Source organism: Corythoichthys intestinalis, chromosome 14, assembly GCF_030265065.1.
Source record: "Corythoichthys intestinalis isolate RoL2023-P3 chromosome 14, ASM3026506v1, whole genome shotgun sequence".
In the NCBI taxonomy this organism is placed as follows: Eukaryota; Metazoa; Chordata; class Actinopteri; order Syngnathiformes; family Syngnathidae; genus Corythoichthys; species Corythoichthys intestinalis.
The window spans coordinates 49,870,487-49,890,774 of record NC_080408.1 but is presented as its reverse complement, the minus strand read 5'-3'; the positions used below and the strand labels follow the sequence as shown (position 1 = coordinate 49,890,774).

The 20,288-nt window shown below is 40.4% G+C and overlaps 1 protein-coding gene across 1 annotated transcript in view; it reads right to left on the bottom strand.

The window, feature by feature from the left end:
- The window catches only part of gpc1b (glypican 1b), a 225,226-nt gene that overhangs the window by 69,061 nt on the left and 135,877 nt on the right, over positions 1 to 20,288 (bottom strand). The gene's annotated exons all lie outside the window — the stretch shown is intronic.

Below are 20,288 nucleotides of genomic sequence, written 5' to 3'. Positions count from 1 at the left end.
TGCATTTCTCATATGTGGCTTTTCTCTACGGTTTAAGTAGTATGAAGTCAAAAGGCGAAAGCCAAATGCACCAGGAAAGACTAAGCCTTGCATCGAACTTCAACACAATGACAGTACATTACCCCTTATATTATGTTGCTGGGCAAATTAGCCCATTCAAAACTCATTCACTGCCATGGAAGTTTATATTTGTCAACTGTAATCCTACCATTTACTGCCAGGAGTAGTAAACTAGTAGTAGGTTGAGGAGCATTTGTCTGTGATACTGGTACTTTGTAAACCACTCTAATGACAATGGGTGTTTCAAAATAATCGATTCTGAGATAAACTGTTGGCGAAAAGTATTGGCACCCCTGCAATTCTGTCAGATAATGCTCAATTTCTCCCAGAAAATGATTGCAATTACAAATGCTTTGGTTGTAACATCTTCATTTATTTTGGTTGCAATGACCAAAACACAAAAGAGAATGGGAAAACATTTAATCATTTTAAGCAAAACTCCAAAAATGGGCCAGACAAAAGTAGTGGCACCCTCAGTCTAATACTTGGTAGCACAACCTTTAGACAAAATAACTGTGAACAACCGCTTCCAGTATCTATCAATGAGTTTCTTACAATGCTCTGCTGGAATTTTAGACCATTCTTCTTTGGCCGACTGCTCCAGGTCTCTGAGATTTGAAGGGTGCCTTCTCCAAACTGCCATTTTCAGATCTCTCCACAGGCGTTCTATGGGATTCAGGTCTGGTCTCATTGCTGGCCACTTTAGAAGTCTCCAGTGCTTTGTCTCAAACAATTTTCTAAGGCTTTTTGAAGTGTGTTTCTGGAAGACCCATGACCTCTGAGGGAGACCCAGCTTTATCAAACTGGGCCCTGCATTATGCTACAAAATTTGTTAGTAGTCTTCAGACTTCAAAATGCCATGCACACGGTCAAGCAGTCCATTGCCAGAGGAAGCAAAGCACCCCCCAAAATTTCAGGGAACCTCCACCATGTTTGACTGTGGGGACCGTGTTGTTTTCTTTGAAGGCGTCGTTTTTTCCCCCCTGTAAACTCTATGTTGATGCCTTTACCCAAAAAGCTCTACTTTTTTCTTATCTGACCAGAGAACATTCTTCTAAAATGTTTTTGGCTTTCTCAGGTAAGTTTTGGCAAACTCCAGCCTGGCTTTCTTATGTCTTTGGGTCAGAAGTGGGGTCTTCCTAGGTACCCTAACATAGAGTCCCTTTTCATTCAGATGCCAACGGATAGTACATAGTAACACTGTTGCACCCTCGGACTGCAGGTTCAACTTGAACTTGTTTGGATGTTAGTTGAGGTTCTTTATCCACCATCCGCAATTTTTGTTTTCTGTCCACATCTAGGGAAGTTAGCCACACTGCCATGGGCTTTACACTTATTGATGACACTGTGCACGGTAGACACGGGAGATGGAGTCGTAGCTTTGAGATGGCCCATGCTTCCACCCAATTTTGCTTCTCAAATCCTCAGACAGTTCTTTGGTCTTCTTTCTTTTCTCCATGCTCAATGTGGTACAAACAAGGATGCAGGACAGAGGTTGAGTGAACTTTAATCCATTTTAACTGGTTGCAAGTGTGATTTAGTTATTGCCACCACCGTGTATGTGCCACAGGTAAGTAACAGGTGCTGTTAATTATACAAATTAGAGAAGCATCACATGATTTTTCAAAGGGTGCCAATACTTTTGTCCGGCCCATCTTTAGAGTTTTGTGTAAAATGATCATGATTTTTTCCCCCCCATTCTGTTTTGTGTTTTTTTGTAATAGCAATCATTTTCTGGGAGAAATTGAGAATTATCTGACAGAATTGCAGGGGTACCAATACTTTTGGCCAGCAGTGTATTTACATTTTGATTTTTGTTTTTCTAATATGATATTCAAATATTGCAATAATAGTCTTCAAGTGTAGAATCAGGATAATCGTGATACAAATCGTATCGTCAAATATGAGGTAATACACACCCCTAGTAATGACCAACAAAACTGGGGGTGGTTTCATAGAATAACCTTGCAGTTAAGACAGAGATCATATTTATTCACTTTACACTTGACCGACTGGCGCCGTCATTCTCTTGAGCACAGTGGGCAAGCTATAGTTACAGTAATTAGTATTGTAGATAGCCATAACAAATGTATACATTTATATACTGTAATTGTATGTCTTCGCTGAGGCTCAATTCACCAGCCCGTCGTCAAACCAGAAAATGTGCACAGTAGAGCAGTGTACTGATTCCTAAATCAATATTCATAAAATGGCCCCAAATACAGCCTATATCTTAGTTGTGAAATGCTTTAAGAGTTCTTGAAAAATTAATTGAAGCCATTAATGAATGAATTTGAGTTAGGCAGCCTTTAGCAGCTTTGTACATCATGGATGCAGCAGTGAGCCACCTTCATGAGTAGCGTGTGTCAAGAACTAAGTGGGCATTCATTCTGAAGGGAATAGTATTTTTTCTCGTATTTACTGATCGACTGTTTGTATTACTCTAACACACCCTAATAAAATAAATAGCACGTATACCATAGTTTAAGTAAAACAAGCAGAATATAGGACATAAGAGATACATGACAAGCCCACGTCTGCACCACCAACTCTCGCAATCAGTTATTCTGGACACTCCAGAACAGATGGCGGGGTATCTTGTCTTGACAAGGAAACATCCGATAAGGAGAACCCCCGCGACCGACAAGTGAACTGTCAGCACTCAGGTTGCGATGAATTGGCAAAATTCACAGCCCTCGTTGCCCTGGCAACAGTAACTCCTGAATCCACCTGTCCAATCCACAAACAGACAATATTCCTCAACAACGCCCAAACACACCCTTCTACTGCCCACAGCCCGACCTGTGAGAACCTTCAAAAAGACTGAATGTTTAACTAATCATTGTCATTTTTCTCGGTACCCTTTTGTTGACTTGTGATAGGGTGACCTTGGAATGAGTCTGCCTCCTCACCTGAGTCTGTTTTTGTTTCGCCTTGCCGTTTGATCGCTGTCGACCTGAATGAATTTTCAACTTGTGCTTCGAAGCATTTTTCCAGCTTTCAAAATGGAGTAAGTACAAAGTTAAGACTAAGGTGAACGCGCGTAGTTTGGCCTTTTGGCCGAGTTGTTGGGATCTCGCCAGCCCGGGTCGTTTGATCTGCGCCAACGCGGGTCCGGCGGTTCGGCTGGCGTGATTCCGGCAGTCTGGCTAAAAGGTCAGATTCCTTCAATTCGCATGGTAAGATGACGATGTAACATGAAACTTGCTCATTTCAAATCCACTTTTTTCCATAGAAGTCTAACATACTAAGGCCAACACAGTCATTTAGCCAATGCTCTTCATGAAACAAATTGGATTTTAACATTAAGTTACCTTTAAAGCAAATCAATATATACAAATAAAATCTGGCTGTTAACGTAATTTCTGCAATTGCACGACATAATTCCAATCTTGATGGAACAAGTAGGGTAACTGAGGCAGGCTTGTGGTATTTAATTTAGTAGCAAATAATGGAAATATTTCACCCACAATAAAAATAGCCTGACTAATACATCAAATAAAAAGCTAAAGCAGATAGTCGGTAAGTCTATACTCGGACTGGAGGACTGACAGGGTAATTCTCCATCAAAGTAAAAAGACCATGAATTTAAAATAAGAGACTTATTGACTTTGACAGCGCACTACAAACGAAAGGAAAAAGAAAAAGCATAAACGAATTCGGGAGAAGTGGAGACAAATGAAGGCCTGAGCCACCAGCAATTTCATATCACTTTGAGATCTGACGGCCTTAATTGTTTTTTGTCTTTTTTTCCTCTTTGCCTTGTCTATTTGATACATGCTGACTGCTATTGTTTTTTTTCTATGGAAATGAAAGAAACGGCGAGACATATGGTAAAGGCTCAAGGTTACGCCATCCTAACAATTCTACAAATGATTTCATGCCATTCACAGGATCTGCCAAACACCAATTATAGACTTCATAATGATATTGACGGGTCACATTCGACCTTCAGTCTGCCAAGTAGGGGGCCATCCCACAATCCGCTGCAGTTATTTCGCAGTCGGTCGCAGCGACACATGCAGCGATCCAAAGCCGCCTTGGTTTTTTTGCTTTTTTTCGAGACAGTTTTACGTCCATATCTATAAAGAATTCAGGGATTTAAGCATTTATTCACAAGAATTTTCACCGGAAAAGCTCTGTTTACGTATGGTGGTTGCCACATTGACTGCCAGACTAGCATCGTACTTTGACATATTTATGTAAAATAAATGCTAACTGCACTTTTTTTTTTTTTTTTGCCTTTAACTTAGAATCGAGACTGTTTTACTTCCATATGTATAAAGAATTCAGGGATTTAAGCATTTATTCACAAGAATTTTCACCGGAAAAGCTCTGTTTACATATAGCGGCCGCCACATTGACTGAGCGACTAGCATCATACTTCGACAAATTTACGTAAAATAAATGCTAACAGCACGTTTTTTTTTTTTTTTTGGTGTTGTTGTTTTTAACCAAGAATCGAGACAGTTTTACGTCCATATCTATAAAGAATTAAGGGATTTAAGCATTTATTCACAAGAATTTTCAACGAAAAAAGCTCTTTGTCTGTAATTCCACTTGGTCAGCTTTGACGGCTACGCCAACAATGCATGCCCCCTATTAATCAGCCCCGCGCCCCGTGTCCCGTCAATATCATTATGAGGTCTATGATATGTCCCAAATAAAAGTATTCAAAGCATTCAAAGAATTCAGGGATTCAATTCAATTGAGCATTTATTCACAAAAATTTTCAACAGAAAAGCTCTGTTTACATATGGCAGCCGCCACATTGACTGACAGACTAGCACTGTACGTCGACATTCATTCATTCATTCATTTTCCATGCCGCTTATTCCTCACGAGGGTCGCGGAGGTGCTGGAGCCTATCCCAGCTAACTTCGGCCAGTAGGCAGGGGACACCCTGAATTGGTTGCCAGCCAATCGCAGGGCACAAGGAGACACACAACCATTCACGCACACACTTACACCTACGGACAATTTAGAGTGTTCAATCAGCCTACCATGCATGTTTTTGAGATGTGGGAGGAAACCGGAGTTCCCGGAGGAAACCCACGCAGGCACGGGGAGAACATGCACACTCCACACAGGAAGCCCGGGATTGAACCCTTGATCTCAGAACTGTGAGGCAGACGTGCTAACCACTCAGCCACCGTGCCGCCTTTGTACGTCGACATATTTATGTAAAATAAATGCTAACTGCACGTTTTTTGTTGTTGTTGTTGTTGCTTTTAACCAAGAAACGAGACTGTTTTACATCCACATCTATAAAAAAATTCTGGGATTTAAACATTTATTGACAATAATTTTCACCGGAAAAGCTCTGTTTACATTAGGCGGCCGCCACATTGACTGACTAACTAGCATCATACTTCGATACATTTAAAGCGGAAATGTGAAGTAAGGTTGGCCAACCACGTTTTTGAATAATATCAATGGCTAAACAATTATGAGCATATTTTCGTTATTTTTTTTAACGCAACCCTTCCAGATTCTTTGTTTAACCCATAGCAACGCCCTTGACAACGAAAATGCTTTTCTTCGGCAATCTTCGGAAATGACGTCACACCTAGAAGTGCGAGGGAAGTCCGTCATAGAACAGTATTGTTCGTTGCATTGTTTGTCGGTAAGATGCCACTGCGGTGTGTGGCGATGTTTTGTTCTCACGAAAAGTTGTTTGAGTGGCCAAAGGATAGCAGGGCACGTAAATGGACATCTTTCGTTCTCACGACGCGAATGAATTTCACGCCTTCATCGAGTAGTCTTCTCTGCTACAAACACTGTGAAGATGCCTGCTTCCTTAACCGGTCTGCTTATGATCAAGGATTTGCCAAAAAGTAAGTGTGATTTTTGGATAGATGACTGATGACTTTGTCAAAGCAGAGCTGCCAACTGTTGTGGAATGTACACTAGAAGTCGTGGCATAGTTGTTGTTGTGTTCGCTAGGTTAAGCGTGTTTAAAATGTGCGTCATCTACGATCTTGTCCGAAAGAGTTAACCCACTGTCAATCGGGAAAGGGGTGTGGATGTGCATATAAGCGGGTCAGCGTTGCGGTAATTCACGGTCACATTGCCGTAAGAGACACACACCGCCGGTGAGTTTGTGCACATTTATTTGTATTTTTATTATGTATTTCCACCTTCATGCTTCAAGCATTGCGTTACATTTGTACGGTTCGGCATTTCTTTCACGGTGATCGCTTGATAGCCTTCTAGTTTGTGTTTTAGAGCCGCTGACAGGTGACAACTAGCGTGTTGGCATTGACTCAATCTCGCAGCGAATCAGCGAGCGGCTGAAGTCACGCAGTGAATCATGTGAAATGTAGTCTCGGGACAACACTGAAGTGGTGCTTTGTAATCTGTTCGCTTGTGTGAAAAAACTACATTTCCTCACACCATTAGATGCCACTTCCTGCCGAGAGCCCCAAGCTGTGTTTGTACTGTTAGCTCCATGTGTCAATAAAGAAACAAAGTTGTCAGCACGTCGTGTGTTCGATACCTTTGTCAACAAAAAGCTCATAACAAGACACTATGCACGTATGCACGATCCGTTTAAGAGACGCTGGGACTGGAAGTAGTAGTAGCTGGTAGTACGAGGCGAAGCGGAGATGAGCGAGAAGCAAAACTTCGCGGTCGAATGTGAAGGCAGTCCGCTATTATTTTGTTTTCTTATTGTTGCCACAAAAAAGTGGAGAAAGCCATCAACGACTCATCTCCTTATTTCCCCCCAACGTTTTTATATTATTATATTATATGCACGAGAGCTGTCGGATCTGCCAAAATGAACATGCAGTCTGATTATTATTTTTTAAACAATGTCATCAGATAGACAAACATAAAATTATGTGCAAATGCCTGCATCTTCAAATCATGAAAATAATAACAGCCTATATCTTACCAATCTTGTAATCTCGATGGGTCTTGTCTCCATTCCATGTCAGGTAGTCTAGGCACATTGTTTGCATCCTGATTAGCGTCTGACTAATACATATTAGGTCCAACATAAAATTCCAACCTCCTCTTCTTCCTCCAACTCTTCAAAAACTTGGATCGCCTCCCTTGCGCTCGATCTATCGCTTATATCGCTGTTTGAATCATTGTTTGAAGGGCTTTGTATGGCGGCCGTATGTATGGAGCGCTGCCATCGCTGTTCTCTGTGTGACGTATCACTTCCGGGTTCATCGCCTTTCAGGCTCGAACTTCGGAAACGCGATTATTTTTTCAAATATACAACATATACATTATTTTTTCATGTTTTATTTGTTGGACAATGTTTAATTACTTTAATTGTGACCCTATTTGGCATGTTATGAAATTACTTCACATTTCTGCTTTAAGTAAAATACGTGATATCTGCACGTTTTTATTGCTTTTAACCAAGAATCGAGACAGTTTTACGTCCATATCTATAAGGAATTGAGTGATTTAAGCATTTATTCACAAGAATTTTAACCAGAAAAACTCTGTTTACATATAGCGGCCGACACATTGACTAAAAGACTAGCATAGTACTTCGACATATTTACGTAAAATAAATGCTAACAGCATGTTTTTTTTGTTGTTGTTGTTGTTTTTAACCAAGAATCGAGACTGTTTTACGTCCATATCTATAAAGAATTAAGGGATTTAAGCATTTATTCACAAGAATTTTCAACGAAAAAAGCTCTTTGTCTGTAATTCCACTTGGTCAGCTTTGACGGCTACGCCAACAATGCATGCCCCCTATTAATCAGCCCCGCGCCCCGTGTCCCGTCAATATCATTATGAGGTCTATGATATGTCCCAAATAAAAGTATTCAAAGCGGTTGAGGATGTATCGATAGATTTATAGCGGAAGCCACGTTCGCGTCTTTGGTAATGCTCATTTTCAAATACGACACCAGACACTGAATGAGTTCCTAGTTTATCAGTACCTACCGTTGACGGTAAATTCGCCCAGTCAGCGATGAGTGCACTTTTTGACTGGTTCCTTGTGTTTTTTTATTTGTCGTTGTGTTTTCTGAATTGTTGTTTATAATGTGTGATTTGGTATTTTGTTTTTTTAATTTGCTGCTGTGTTTTGTAATTTGCAGAGGTGGGTAGTAACGCTTTACATGTACTCCGTTACATTTACTTGAGTAATTTTTTGAGAAAAATGTACTTCTAAGAGTAGTTTTACTAAGCTATACTTTTTACTTTTACTTAAGTAGATTTGTGAAGAAAAAAAAACACTCTTACTCCGCTACTTTGGGCTACACAAGAGTCGTTACATTTTTCCTCCATTCTACATATTAGATTTATAATTATAATTATTTTTTAGCCAGCAATGCTATGAGTAGCTCTACCGAGTTCACCAATGAGACGTAGCATCAATAGTCACAGGACTTCATCATACCAATCCGACAAGCTTGCCGTTCTAGCTTCAAACCAGCCTGTTCAATTATGCGGTGCCTTAAAGCATTGTGAAAAATTAAGTATATCATATAGAGCGTTGCCCTCAACATAACTCAAAAGCGTGGATTTTAACCTCTCTCCCAGTTTTTATTTTGCACTGATTGACCACCAAAAACTGGAGATATGATCCTTTTAAATTTAAAATTCATTATGAACAGGGGTGCACATAAGTGGTCCGCATGCGCGCATGCGTACTGGACGTGGACAAACGCGCTGGCCCTCAACGGCTTCCATACGCTTTTGCGTACTGATGGCTAACCACTGTATTTATGGCGGACACGAGAAAATAACTTCTCAAAATGTCGAAGAGGCAGGCCACACTGAGTAATTACTTCCGTGTTCCCCCACCCCCGTCAAAAGACAGACAGACGAAAGAGACGTCACCGGAGCTACCGAAAAAAAGGACTTTTGTTGAAAAGTGGCTACAGGAGGTAACATGGCTAGAAGCAAATGATGGTCGAACGGAAATGCGTCACAAAATGTGCCGTGAGAATCCCAATGTCGCCGATAAGAGCAGCGCATTTTATGTAGGGTCAAAGAATTTCAGCCATCCAAACTTTGAAAAGCACGAAAAAAACAGAGAGCATGTGGCAATTAAGCAAACTATCGATGTCAAACAGGACCCCACTCGCCCTATGGACAAGTGGCGGAATAGGGCGGAATGAAGGTAATGAACAGCGACATGCACTGACAAACGTGTTTTGCTTGCATTTTACAAAGCTATGCACGTTCAATGCGGTCTTATGAGGAGGACATTCCACTTTTAAAAAGGCTTGGAGTTAATGTGGGAGCCGCATAATGCCCTTTATTTTGAATTGGTGCTTTTTATTTCTTTACATTTCACTTCAAAGTAATGGCAGTTTTGTTGTGCCAGTTGATGTTAATCAAGCATTAATTGTTAATATAATTAATTGAAGTTAATTGGCTCTAAATAAAGCTTGTCATAAATTTATCGCATCAGGCGGGTCGGCTCTCAAGCTCAATGAGGACCAAGTCACATCTCCAGGTCCTCCTCTGAGAACCTGGGCAAATAAATTATGTGCACCCCTGATTATAAAGGAACTCTTCACTATTCAAACTAGGAACTATTTTCTCCACCAGAGGGAAACTCATGCTCTTTGGACGAATAATGGTTCATTTATATAATTTTTTTTCTCTCGTCTGAATTCAATGATTTTTTTGAATTATTATTATTATTTCTTTGGCTTAATGTGGTTTTGTAATGGGTTATTATAGAGTATTATTATTACCCCTAAGGTGACATGGAAGAAGAAAAAAAAAGTTGACGTTAAAAAAACAAACAAACAAAAAAAACAGTGCCATTATAACAGTGACATTATAACAACAGTTCATATAGACAACAACATTTCATAAAGATAAGTTTGTGCTCAGAAAAAAAAATACCATTATTAAAAAAAAAAATCCAACAAAAACATAAGCAGTAACTCACAAAGTTACTCACTACTTGAGTATACTTTTCACCAACTACTTTTTTACTTGTACTTGAGTACATTTTTTGGACGACTACTTTTACTTGAGTAATATTATTTTTGAAGTAACACTACTCTTACTTGAGTGAAATCTTTGGCTACTCTACCCATCTCTTTTCATTTGTTTTTTTTGTTATATGATTTTACGTTGTGTTTATAATTTTTTTTTTCTTTTTTGTCATTGTGTCTTTTGATCAGCCGCTTTGTTCCTTGATTTGCCGTTGTGTCTTTTGATTTCCCGTTGTGTTTTGCACTTCATTTAATTAATCGTATGAATAATCGATTATAAAAATAATCGTTAGTTGCAGCTCTGGTTCCTACCAATATCTTACATTAAAATAGTGTCTGCGTTATCTCACTGGCTGCCATTGCACTGAAACAGAGCATTGACAGCTTGTCTTTTTTGGGCATTTACAGTTCACTTCCTATTCATTTTGGGGTCATTCTTGTGTCACTTCCTGTTCATTGTCCCAAAATGAACAGGAAGTGACCCGTAAATGTCCCCAAATCAACAGGAAGTTCCCCAAAATCAACAGGAAAATTAACTCGCTGCATGGCATTTAGCTTGGAACTCCAGACTCACCGCTGTTCCAGCTATAGAGTCTGGGACCCAGCTCCTTATTGGCCTCTCGAGCCCAAACGAAATCGTCCGTGCAATCAGATTCGTTTATTTGCGTGACGTGTTCATAACGAGCAACTTCAATGTTGCACGTCGGAAGTCGTCTCCACAGCAGCACAGATGGCGAATGGAAAGCCGAGAATATGTTCCTATCTGCAGTAAATTCAGTGTTAAATGACCAAAAACAAGTCGCTAAAACCAACAGCATATCTCTCGTTAGCCATGCTGTATAAACTCTGCTCTCCTCGTATGTTTACGTCCTCGCGCTAGAGTTTCTTGTTGCTTTACCAACGTCCCGTCCGCCTGTCGCTGATTGGTCCACTCCGCTGTCTGTTTACTGTGGCTTGCTCCGCCCTGGGAATTTGATGCGCCCAACAGTCGCCAGACTCTATAGCTGGAACAGCGGTGAGTCTGGAGTTCCAGGCTACAAGGCATAAGCTGCCACTGAGGCCATAGACGTCCAATCCGTTTGAAGTGGGAGGGGTGGCAGCGAATGAACATTGTTCATTTGAAGTGGGTGGGGTGGCAGCGAATGAACATTCGTCCATTTGCTGCAATCCCTCCCACTTCAAACGGATTGGACGTCTACTAGTAATAAACTCATTCCAATTCACAGCAGAAGGTTGAAAATAGCTTGTTTTTGTGATTATTAGCTTTTGGTATATCCTAGAATTATTTCCTGACCCATGTCGTATTCATGAGATCGTTATCGTGAGCCTTTTATCACAAATCGTATCTCATTGTGAGGTACCCGGAGGTTTCTCCCCCGAGGCAAAACCCGCAAAAAGTGATGTTACAAAACGCAATTCTATAAATTTTGAATTGCTAAACATTTTTTCTCAAATTCTGAAATGTGGTATGACCATTGTTTTGCCCTTTCGGAGGCCTTTCCATGGGTCCCGAACGTTCCCTGTAGCTTCTTTCTTGTTATCTCTCTCCATCTGTGCAAAGGCAGTAAAAGTAAAATAAACACAGCAGACATAAGCAAACATGGCCGTCATGGGTACACTGAATGCACAGATGACGATCTAGGCGCCATTACACATGGTGCCACCCTCCATCAATAACAACACTCATTCCAAATGTACTGTGACTATTTGCTTGCGCTTGGATTCTATTAAAATGTCCCTTATATGAAAGGAGTTGACGCATGACATACCGCATCAGGGCATCATTAATCAACAGGCTTTCCTATAGAAGTCATCATGTTCCCTCCTCATGTCGTCATATGCGCCAGTTAGCAAAAACTCTTTCTTCATTTATATTCATCTATACTCCTTTTCAGCAGCATTCCGAACCCCCCACTGGCATTTTTTTCTTTTTATCTAACGCCCCACTGTTTGCTCCCGTCTCCACCATGTCACCCACTTCACTCAACATGCTCTTACATCCTATCCATCACTACAAGAGAGTCATGAGTTTAAGGCTAATGAGGTTGGAGTTCTCCTGCTACAGGAACTACTGTATGTGATTCGCATGAATATAAACTCTGCCAATCAAGCCAACAATAGGAGCAGATGTTGTGGTTAACATTCCGCGGTGATCTTGCAAGTGTGAAAAATGCGGTAGTGACAATGCAATTATTGTAATGCAATTGTTCTGCAAGTAAAAAGTATGTATCAAGTCTTTGCTCTCAAGTACTGGATGAAGTACTTACTCATTTTTACTTAAGTACAGATACAGGTGCAAAAAAACACTTAAAGTAACACTAGGTAACTTTTCAACCCTTATAGACAAGTTTCCGAGGTACTTCCGCATTCCTGCTGGCAACTTCCGTTCATAGACTTCATATTTGTATTGACGGGTCACATCAGTCAGCGACTGCGCAACGCCTTCAAAGTAGGGGGCCGTCCTACTGTCCGCTTCAGTTATTCACAGTCAGTTGCAGTTAGTCAACACATTCAGCGATCCAACGCCAGATTTAGGTTGAAAAAGTACAAAAGCTGTACCGCATGCAAACAGGAAGGATTGTCTCTGGAGTGATTTTTTTCGAGGATTGTGACAGCCCTGGCCGTTTAATTATTGTTTTTTGAGACTCTTTCAGTCAGCTGATCATCGCCTCCGCCAGCTGGCTACCTCCCCTCCCAACGTGACGTAAGCTGATCCACGCCGGATGGACAGACGACGTTGCCACCGCTGATTGGCCACGATAAAGGGCACCAAGCTTGAAAAGTCAAAAGCTGTCAACTGACAGCTGAGTTGGCATTCGACAGCATTCGTGCCGCGGTCCTCCTCATCAGCTGTTTGCTCGCCATTCACTCTCGTGTGCATTTGTTACACTCCCGCTTTTTCGGTGAGGTCTTTTGTGTTTATTTGTTATTGGATTGTTTTTGTTAAGCAGTAGGGGTAAGCGGCCATTTCTGTTCAACCCGTTTTCTCCTGTTTTGTTTAGAGTAGGAAGCCAGGGGTCGTGGCTGTGTCTTTTTGTTACAGTGGTACCTCTACATACGAAGTTAATCCGTTCCAGGAGCTTGTTTGTAAGTCGAAATGGTCGTATGTCGAGCAGGATTTTCCCATAGGAATACATTATAATTCCATTAATTCGTTCCACAGCCCAAAAACCTGCACTAAATCCTTAAAAAATACTGCTGGTACTATTACAAATGGCAATTACATATAGCAAAACAAATAAATAATAAATAAAAATCGGATTAATAATATAATAATAATAATAATAATTCCTGTAATAGTGTAACGAAACGGGTTCTAATAAGGCGGACGTTTTTTTCTGTACCTGAAGGCACCGCGGCGCTGACGTGACAAAGAGGGAGGGGAGCGGGTGAAAGTTTACTTTCGCTTTCAATGCTTTCTTGAGAACATCGTCAATTGCGGCAGACAGCAGGCGTTTTGTGTTGAATAAGTTGTGAAAGAAATGATGAAAACGTGGCGAAGCTGGCGATTTCTCTGGAGATGTTACCACAACAAGAATTGTCAGCTTAACTTATAAAGACTGGCGAACGATGGTCGGAGGAGGACCGTGGACATGTATTGTTGAGCCATTTCACGGATGCCCACCCTACGCTCATATTTTTCTGTCATTTGCATCTTCATTTAGAAGGTAAGCGTCAACTTTTTCCTTGTTTCACCACCTGTACCAACCTTTTCTGAAACCTGTGTTGATTTGTCACACAAGAAAATCCGCCGTGCATTCATCTGCGGTGCTGCCATTGTCGTCGTATTTCGAGCATGTCGTCGGATGTAGAAACAAATGGCGAGTCAAATTTTACGTCGGATGTCGAAAAGTTCGTGTGTCGAAGCGATCGTATGTAGAGGTACCACTGTATTTCCTTTTTACGATCAGGGTTTAGTTAGCGGGTGGGGTTTAAGTATAGTTCCTTTTGTTTGTTGTTTTGGCCTGGGCTTACTCTGAAGCCGCGCTTCATCCACATTTTGTATATATTTTTCATAGCGAGTTTGACTGTGTAAATAAATTTGTGCCACTTGTAAACTTGTGTGGCTCGTTTTATGTTACGCCCTTCGCGAGGGACGTAACAAGGATTCAAGGTAATTATTATATTTTTCGTACCATGAATGCATTTTGAAACGTGAAAAAAATTAGGGGTGCACGATATCCATGTTTTGTAACCGATACCGATAACGTCCTGCTCCTCAAGGCCGATACAATATATAACAAGGCAATTATAAGACAGCAAGCCTATCAATAACCAAAAGGCCTCTCAACAACTTCAAAACATGACACTGTAAAATGCAAACATTTGCTAATTCCCATAGTAAGGTTTATCACCCAGTGATGGAAAAATATGACCTCTAGAACAGTAACAAAACTTTGCATACTGGCAAAACAGGAGTGGAAACAAACGCACACATCCCAATCCACCTACACCAGGGGTCGGCAACCCAAAATGTTGAAAGAGCTATATTGGACTAAAATAACAAAAACCAAATATGTCTAAGCTGCAAAAAATTAAAAGCTATAAATAAGCCTAAATAAGCCTAGCCTACTATCAAAAAGTCAGCTAAAAATACATAATGAGCCTTCATGATTTAATGTTTATTTTCCCTGCAGTGGGAAATCAATGGGAGAAATTAACCGCTACAGACTAGGATCAATCTTCGACATATTTATGTAAAATAAATGCTAACTGCCCAGTTTTTTGCCCTTTTAACAAATAATCGAGACTGTTTTACGTTCATATCTATAAAGAATTCAGGGATTTAAGCATTAATTCACAAGAATTTTCAACGTAAGCTCTTTGTCGGTGTTTCAACTCGGTCAGCTTTGACGGAGATAGGTCCCATATTAATTGGCCCCGCGCCCCGTGTCCCATCAATATCATTATGAAGTCTATATTGATAATGTGCTCAAATTTGCGACAATGATTTTCCGCTTTTGGGATTTTGAATTTTCAAGTATTACAGTGAGAATCCAACAGTGGTTCAAAAGGTAGAGTGATGTAGTACACAACACTTAAAGTGCATTTTCCCAGATTGTTTATCTATAACTAATATTTATCCAGTGAGTGCATATGCCGCAGCCTCCTTGTGTAACGTATACACGCCAGGCAGGAAAAATAAACCCAACACCCGCCCCCAAAACAAACATAATTCACACATGGCATAGCAATGAACACTAAGATATATTTTAGTTAAAGACAGTCATTAGTAGCAAAGTAATAAATCTTACTTTTATGAAGGTCATTAAGTCATTTGATAGATGTTAAAGCATTTAGGAGAGGCACTGTTTCTTTAAACGTGCTGTAACTATTATTCCATTCTTTGCGGTATTGTGGGGAATCCATTTATTTACTTTAATGCTCCACAAACTCAATGCGAGTGATGGAGAGGGTGAGACATATGACATGCAGCACAATCATGACGCCATTGTATGTGATGCGCTCCAACTGTCAAACCGGCATTTGGTCCCCCCCTCCCCCCTTAGAAGAATTTGGGATACTCGAAATACATCAGTAGAACTAAAGCAGTGGTCCCAACCTTTTTTTGCACCACGGACCAGTCTGATGTGGGCCTTTATTTCACCGACCGGCAATGTGTGGCAGAAAACAATAAATATAAAATAACAAGTACTGTCAAATGTATCGCGTTAACGTGCGGTAATTAATTTTTTAAATTAACCACATTAAAATATTTGACGCATTTAACGCATGCGCGGAATGACCCGGTAATGCATTGCCTCAAACAGATTACAATGACGCACTTGAGAGCTAAGAGGCAGAGAAAAGTGTCTTGTTTTGTGCTTTTTCTTAAATAAGGTATACCAAATGTGACTTGCTGGCACTTTGTTTCTTTATTACCACATTCAGCTCCAACATTAACACAGTTTACGGCTCTCGGCAGGGCGTAACTCTAACTCAGTGAACCTTTTTTGACTCACGGTACGTTTTTATATTGGAAAAAATCTCGCGGCACACCACAAACTTATTTTCTGTACAGTATATTTAATTATAAAATAATTTCTCAGTATGTATACTTACTCAGTGTGAAACTTGAGCCTGTTTAGATGAGCACAAAATAAATATCCTTATTTGCCAACAGCTCTCAGTCTTTGTTTTTATTTATAGCAGTTAGGCTTGAAAAAGCTCAGAATTATCAGACGGGGGACTTGAGCAATGTCTTTAACCACATCAGGGCTCGCAGACGATGGCTTTGCAGGCAGGTAGTATTAATGTCTCTGTCACGGTGTGGGACTTTTTGGATTCCGAAACAAGGTAACTGGCTTTGAGGGCTTTCTCTATAGAAGTATAACACCATTTACCATAACACCTTCGTACTTTCTATTAAAAAAAAAAAAAAAAGTTGCCTGTTCCTCTGTGTTTTCATAAAGGTGAACAAAATAGTCCACCGACTTGTTTTGAGGTGACGGGTGTTTCGTTTGGAGATGACGTTTAATCTTGCTTTGCACCATGACGCTGTGCTGATCGTGTCGCGTTCAAGAACTGCTCGGATTTTTAGCCATTAGCTACCTTGCTGTTCTCAACAATGTGTTGGTATATAACACAGGGGGAGGATTGACGGTCATCACATATGGATAAAATAGAAAGCACACTTTCGAGTACATTAACACATGACGAGTCCAACCAAATGATGTGCAGTAGACGTGCTGGGGTCCACATTGTCGCAGACAGCAAGGTCGTTGATGGCTAGAAATCCGAGCAGACATGAGCATTCGCTCATCTGCACATGACCGAGAACTTTCTACCTACTCCTTCCTTCCTTCAGACTGCAACTCCGCCCGACGACGTAAAACAATATTGTAATAGCACCGAATGGGGAAATAGAAAGGAGAGGAGTCGGTGATGACTTTCCCACTTTATTGTGGCAACAATGGAAAGTGATAAACAAAATAACAGCGGCATCCGCAACATCCGATCGCGAACTTCACTGTCACGCCGTTCTCCCTCCCTCCCCCGCTACGTCACCACTCTGCAGTCTGATGACCCCTTCTACCGGTTGAAAAACACTGCTCTAACTCACTCCTGCATCATGTGAGTAAACAACATTGGCGCCCCGTGCAGGGTGCCTTGGATAATTCTATATCAGAATATTACAAAATGCGAGTGGACACAGGTGTTCATTGGACCGCGCTGTTTATTTGTTTATTGGCATAAACTTCAGCAACTCCTTCACAACAAACATAATATCATAGTATAGTATCATTAAGTGGAAGCACAACAAAAATAATCTCTAAAAAAAATAAAGAAAAGCGCTTCAAAATGTATTAATGAGCCCCTATTCTCACACAGTAAACAACAGTGCAACGAGAACTGGCATTACCAATGAAAAAAAACTCAAGACTTTGGTCAAACTCTATTCAAACATTTCGTTTAGTTCAACAAATACACTGGATGGCAATATTTAATCACAATATACAAACTATCAGCAGTCTCTTACGTTGTGAAGCACTCAAATGACGTGAATTACAATGGATGGACCAGTAAACAGGGAACTACGGCGTCAGTCGAGGGACAAAACACACTATTTGGTTTGATTTCTAAGATAATTTAAAACTCGCCATTGACACCTTGTGGTGTATTTCAATCACTACCTTACGTAGTTAAAGACACTGTGGAAGAACGGCAGGGAGCCCATGTGACGTCCCGCTCGGCAACGTCAAGAATGGCGAAGTACTAGTTTATTTTTTGATTGAAAATTTTACAAATTTTATTCAAGCGAAAACATTAAGAGGGGTTTTAATATAAAATTAGTATAACTTGTACTAACATTTATCTTTTAAGAACTAGTCTTTCTATCTGTGGATCTCTTTAACAGAAAGAATGTTAATAATGTTAATTCCATCTTGTGGATTTATTCTTATAATAAACAAATACAGTACTTATGTTCAGTATGTTGAATGTATCTATGCTTCTTGTGTCTTATCTTTCCATTCCAACAATAATTTACAGGAAAAAATGGCATATTTTAGAAATCCCCCATTAGAACCCTGTCAGCAGCGACACGTTTAACCATATCATCTTTGAAGCTTCGTCACGCTGTAATTACGTCACCCACATGCCGCTGGTTGCTCTCATTTGAAAGTGCGGAAGTTGATGTCCACACCAGTTTTTATTTGAAGTCAATCGACCAAGTAAAACGGGAGATTATGTCATTTGAGTTTTATAGTTTTATCAAAAGTAGGCGCTACTTCGCATTTTTTTCACTTATCACTTATCCAGTCCCCATTAACTGTGAAAAATGAGGGTTCACTGTGTACCACTGTGTCTGTGTAATGATCCAGGTGTAGTGAGCCTTTAATCTAATGCATTTTTGGGAAAATTGACTGGAAACTGGAAAACTTGCTTATCGAGATCTGTTTTAAAACCAAATACTAATAAACAGTGCAAATTGCAAACTACAAACACAATAAATAATCACATTGTTAAACGAATACAAAGGAATAGTTGAATACCCATGAGCACAGATTTGTAAATGCAAAATTGTTGATGCATTTCTTGCTATGCGCCTCATCAGATCGCCAAAGAGTGAGTGTACAAACACACACACCAGCATTCCAGATGACATAGTAATGGCTCCAGTGAGTTTTGTCACCACCTGCCTGGTTTCAGGCATCCGTCTGTCTTGCACACCTGGCTGCCATCCACCATCTTCCCATCCTATCACTCTCTACGTCCTCTATGACCTTTTACATTGTCATTTCGATTCGTACCATCAATTTCTCTTCCCATCTGTTTCACGCATACTAATCTGTCTCATTCCCCAACAATAATGTTAACAATAATGTAATAACTCTAACCCAACAACATGTTCCACTGTTAGACGCTTAAATCACAAAGCTCTCAACAATCTTGAACAAAAAAATGACCATTTCCACTCACCAGTCCCATGCAGTAAAATTATAACCTGACAAACAAATAAAGCCACATCAGCTTGCTCACATATAGTGCACATATACTCGCAAGACTGCGCTCCTCCATGTGTGCATGCTGGTCCTTTAATCTGTGGCCTAGTGGCTTTCTTGGGACCTTTTCCAATGTCAGTGGACCAAAAAAGGTCTAGGGTGCCTGGGTTGAAGCAGTAACACCCTACACTTAGTCACATGGCGCGAGCAAGTCCACACCCTGCTAAACATAGACAGATGTGTCAGGACTAGTAGTGCGCAATATTGTCACTGTTGCAGCCAATTGGACAGAAGGGGAAGTGGTTAGAGGAAACATAGGCCCCTTCTTGTTTTCAACATGGTAATGAAATATATGTATTACATGAACAAGTAACAAAATCCTAATTCCAAACAGAAAACACTACATCTGCTTATTATCCAAATATCCAGTGCAAGTCAGCAGGTACTTGCTTTTTTCATTGCATGAATCATTCAGACAGCTGTGACGACTTCAGATAAGGACGTTTCTGTATGCTTACCCAACCCTTGCCCATGGCTCACCAAATGAGATTGAAGCAGCATTACAAAATGGACAACTAGCAAGAAGTCATATGATTATTGATTATATTCATTTTAGGGCTGCAGCTATCGATTATTTTAGTAGTCGATTAATTGATGAACTAGTTAGTTCGAATAACCGAGTAATCGGATAAGTAACATAAAAAATTAAAATCCGGCACTGAAATGGTGGTATCGGTATCGGCGAGTACCAACAAATAGGGTGCCAATATCATCGGTCCAGTATTATAACTAGGGTTGGGCAACGAACATCGATGGGACCCGGTTCTAACACTCCGCTTTTCCCGTTCGCATCTTTAAATTTCGATTCCATGTTTCGATGCCTTGACTGCTGAGCGGAAAAAAATTGGTGCTGAAACCCACAAAGAACAAGCCACAAAAAGTGCGTGTTTGTGTATTGCAACTTGTATACAACCATGGACACGGTGAGGTGACGCTCTAAAGTTTGGCTTAACTTTACAAAAAAAAAAAAAAAAAAAAAAAAGACCAGTCAGCTTAGTGCAACATTTGCAACACAACTATATCACAGAAAGGTGGCTGCACGACCAATTATGCATGGCATATAGCCTAAGTGACGAGCAGTGTTGGGAGTAACGCCGTTATAAATATATATAATTATATTTTTCAGTAACGGGGTAATCCAACTAATTTTTTTTTTTCCGCTGTTACAACGCCGTTACCGTTGCTGACGGTCAAAAGCGGTGCGTTACTTACTCTGAATAAATTGAAGAAACTACCAGCCGTGTCGAGTCGACTCTCTGCTCTGTTGATTTGTCATCCAAGACTTGGGGTG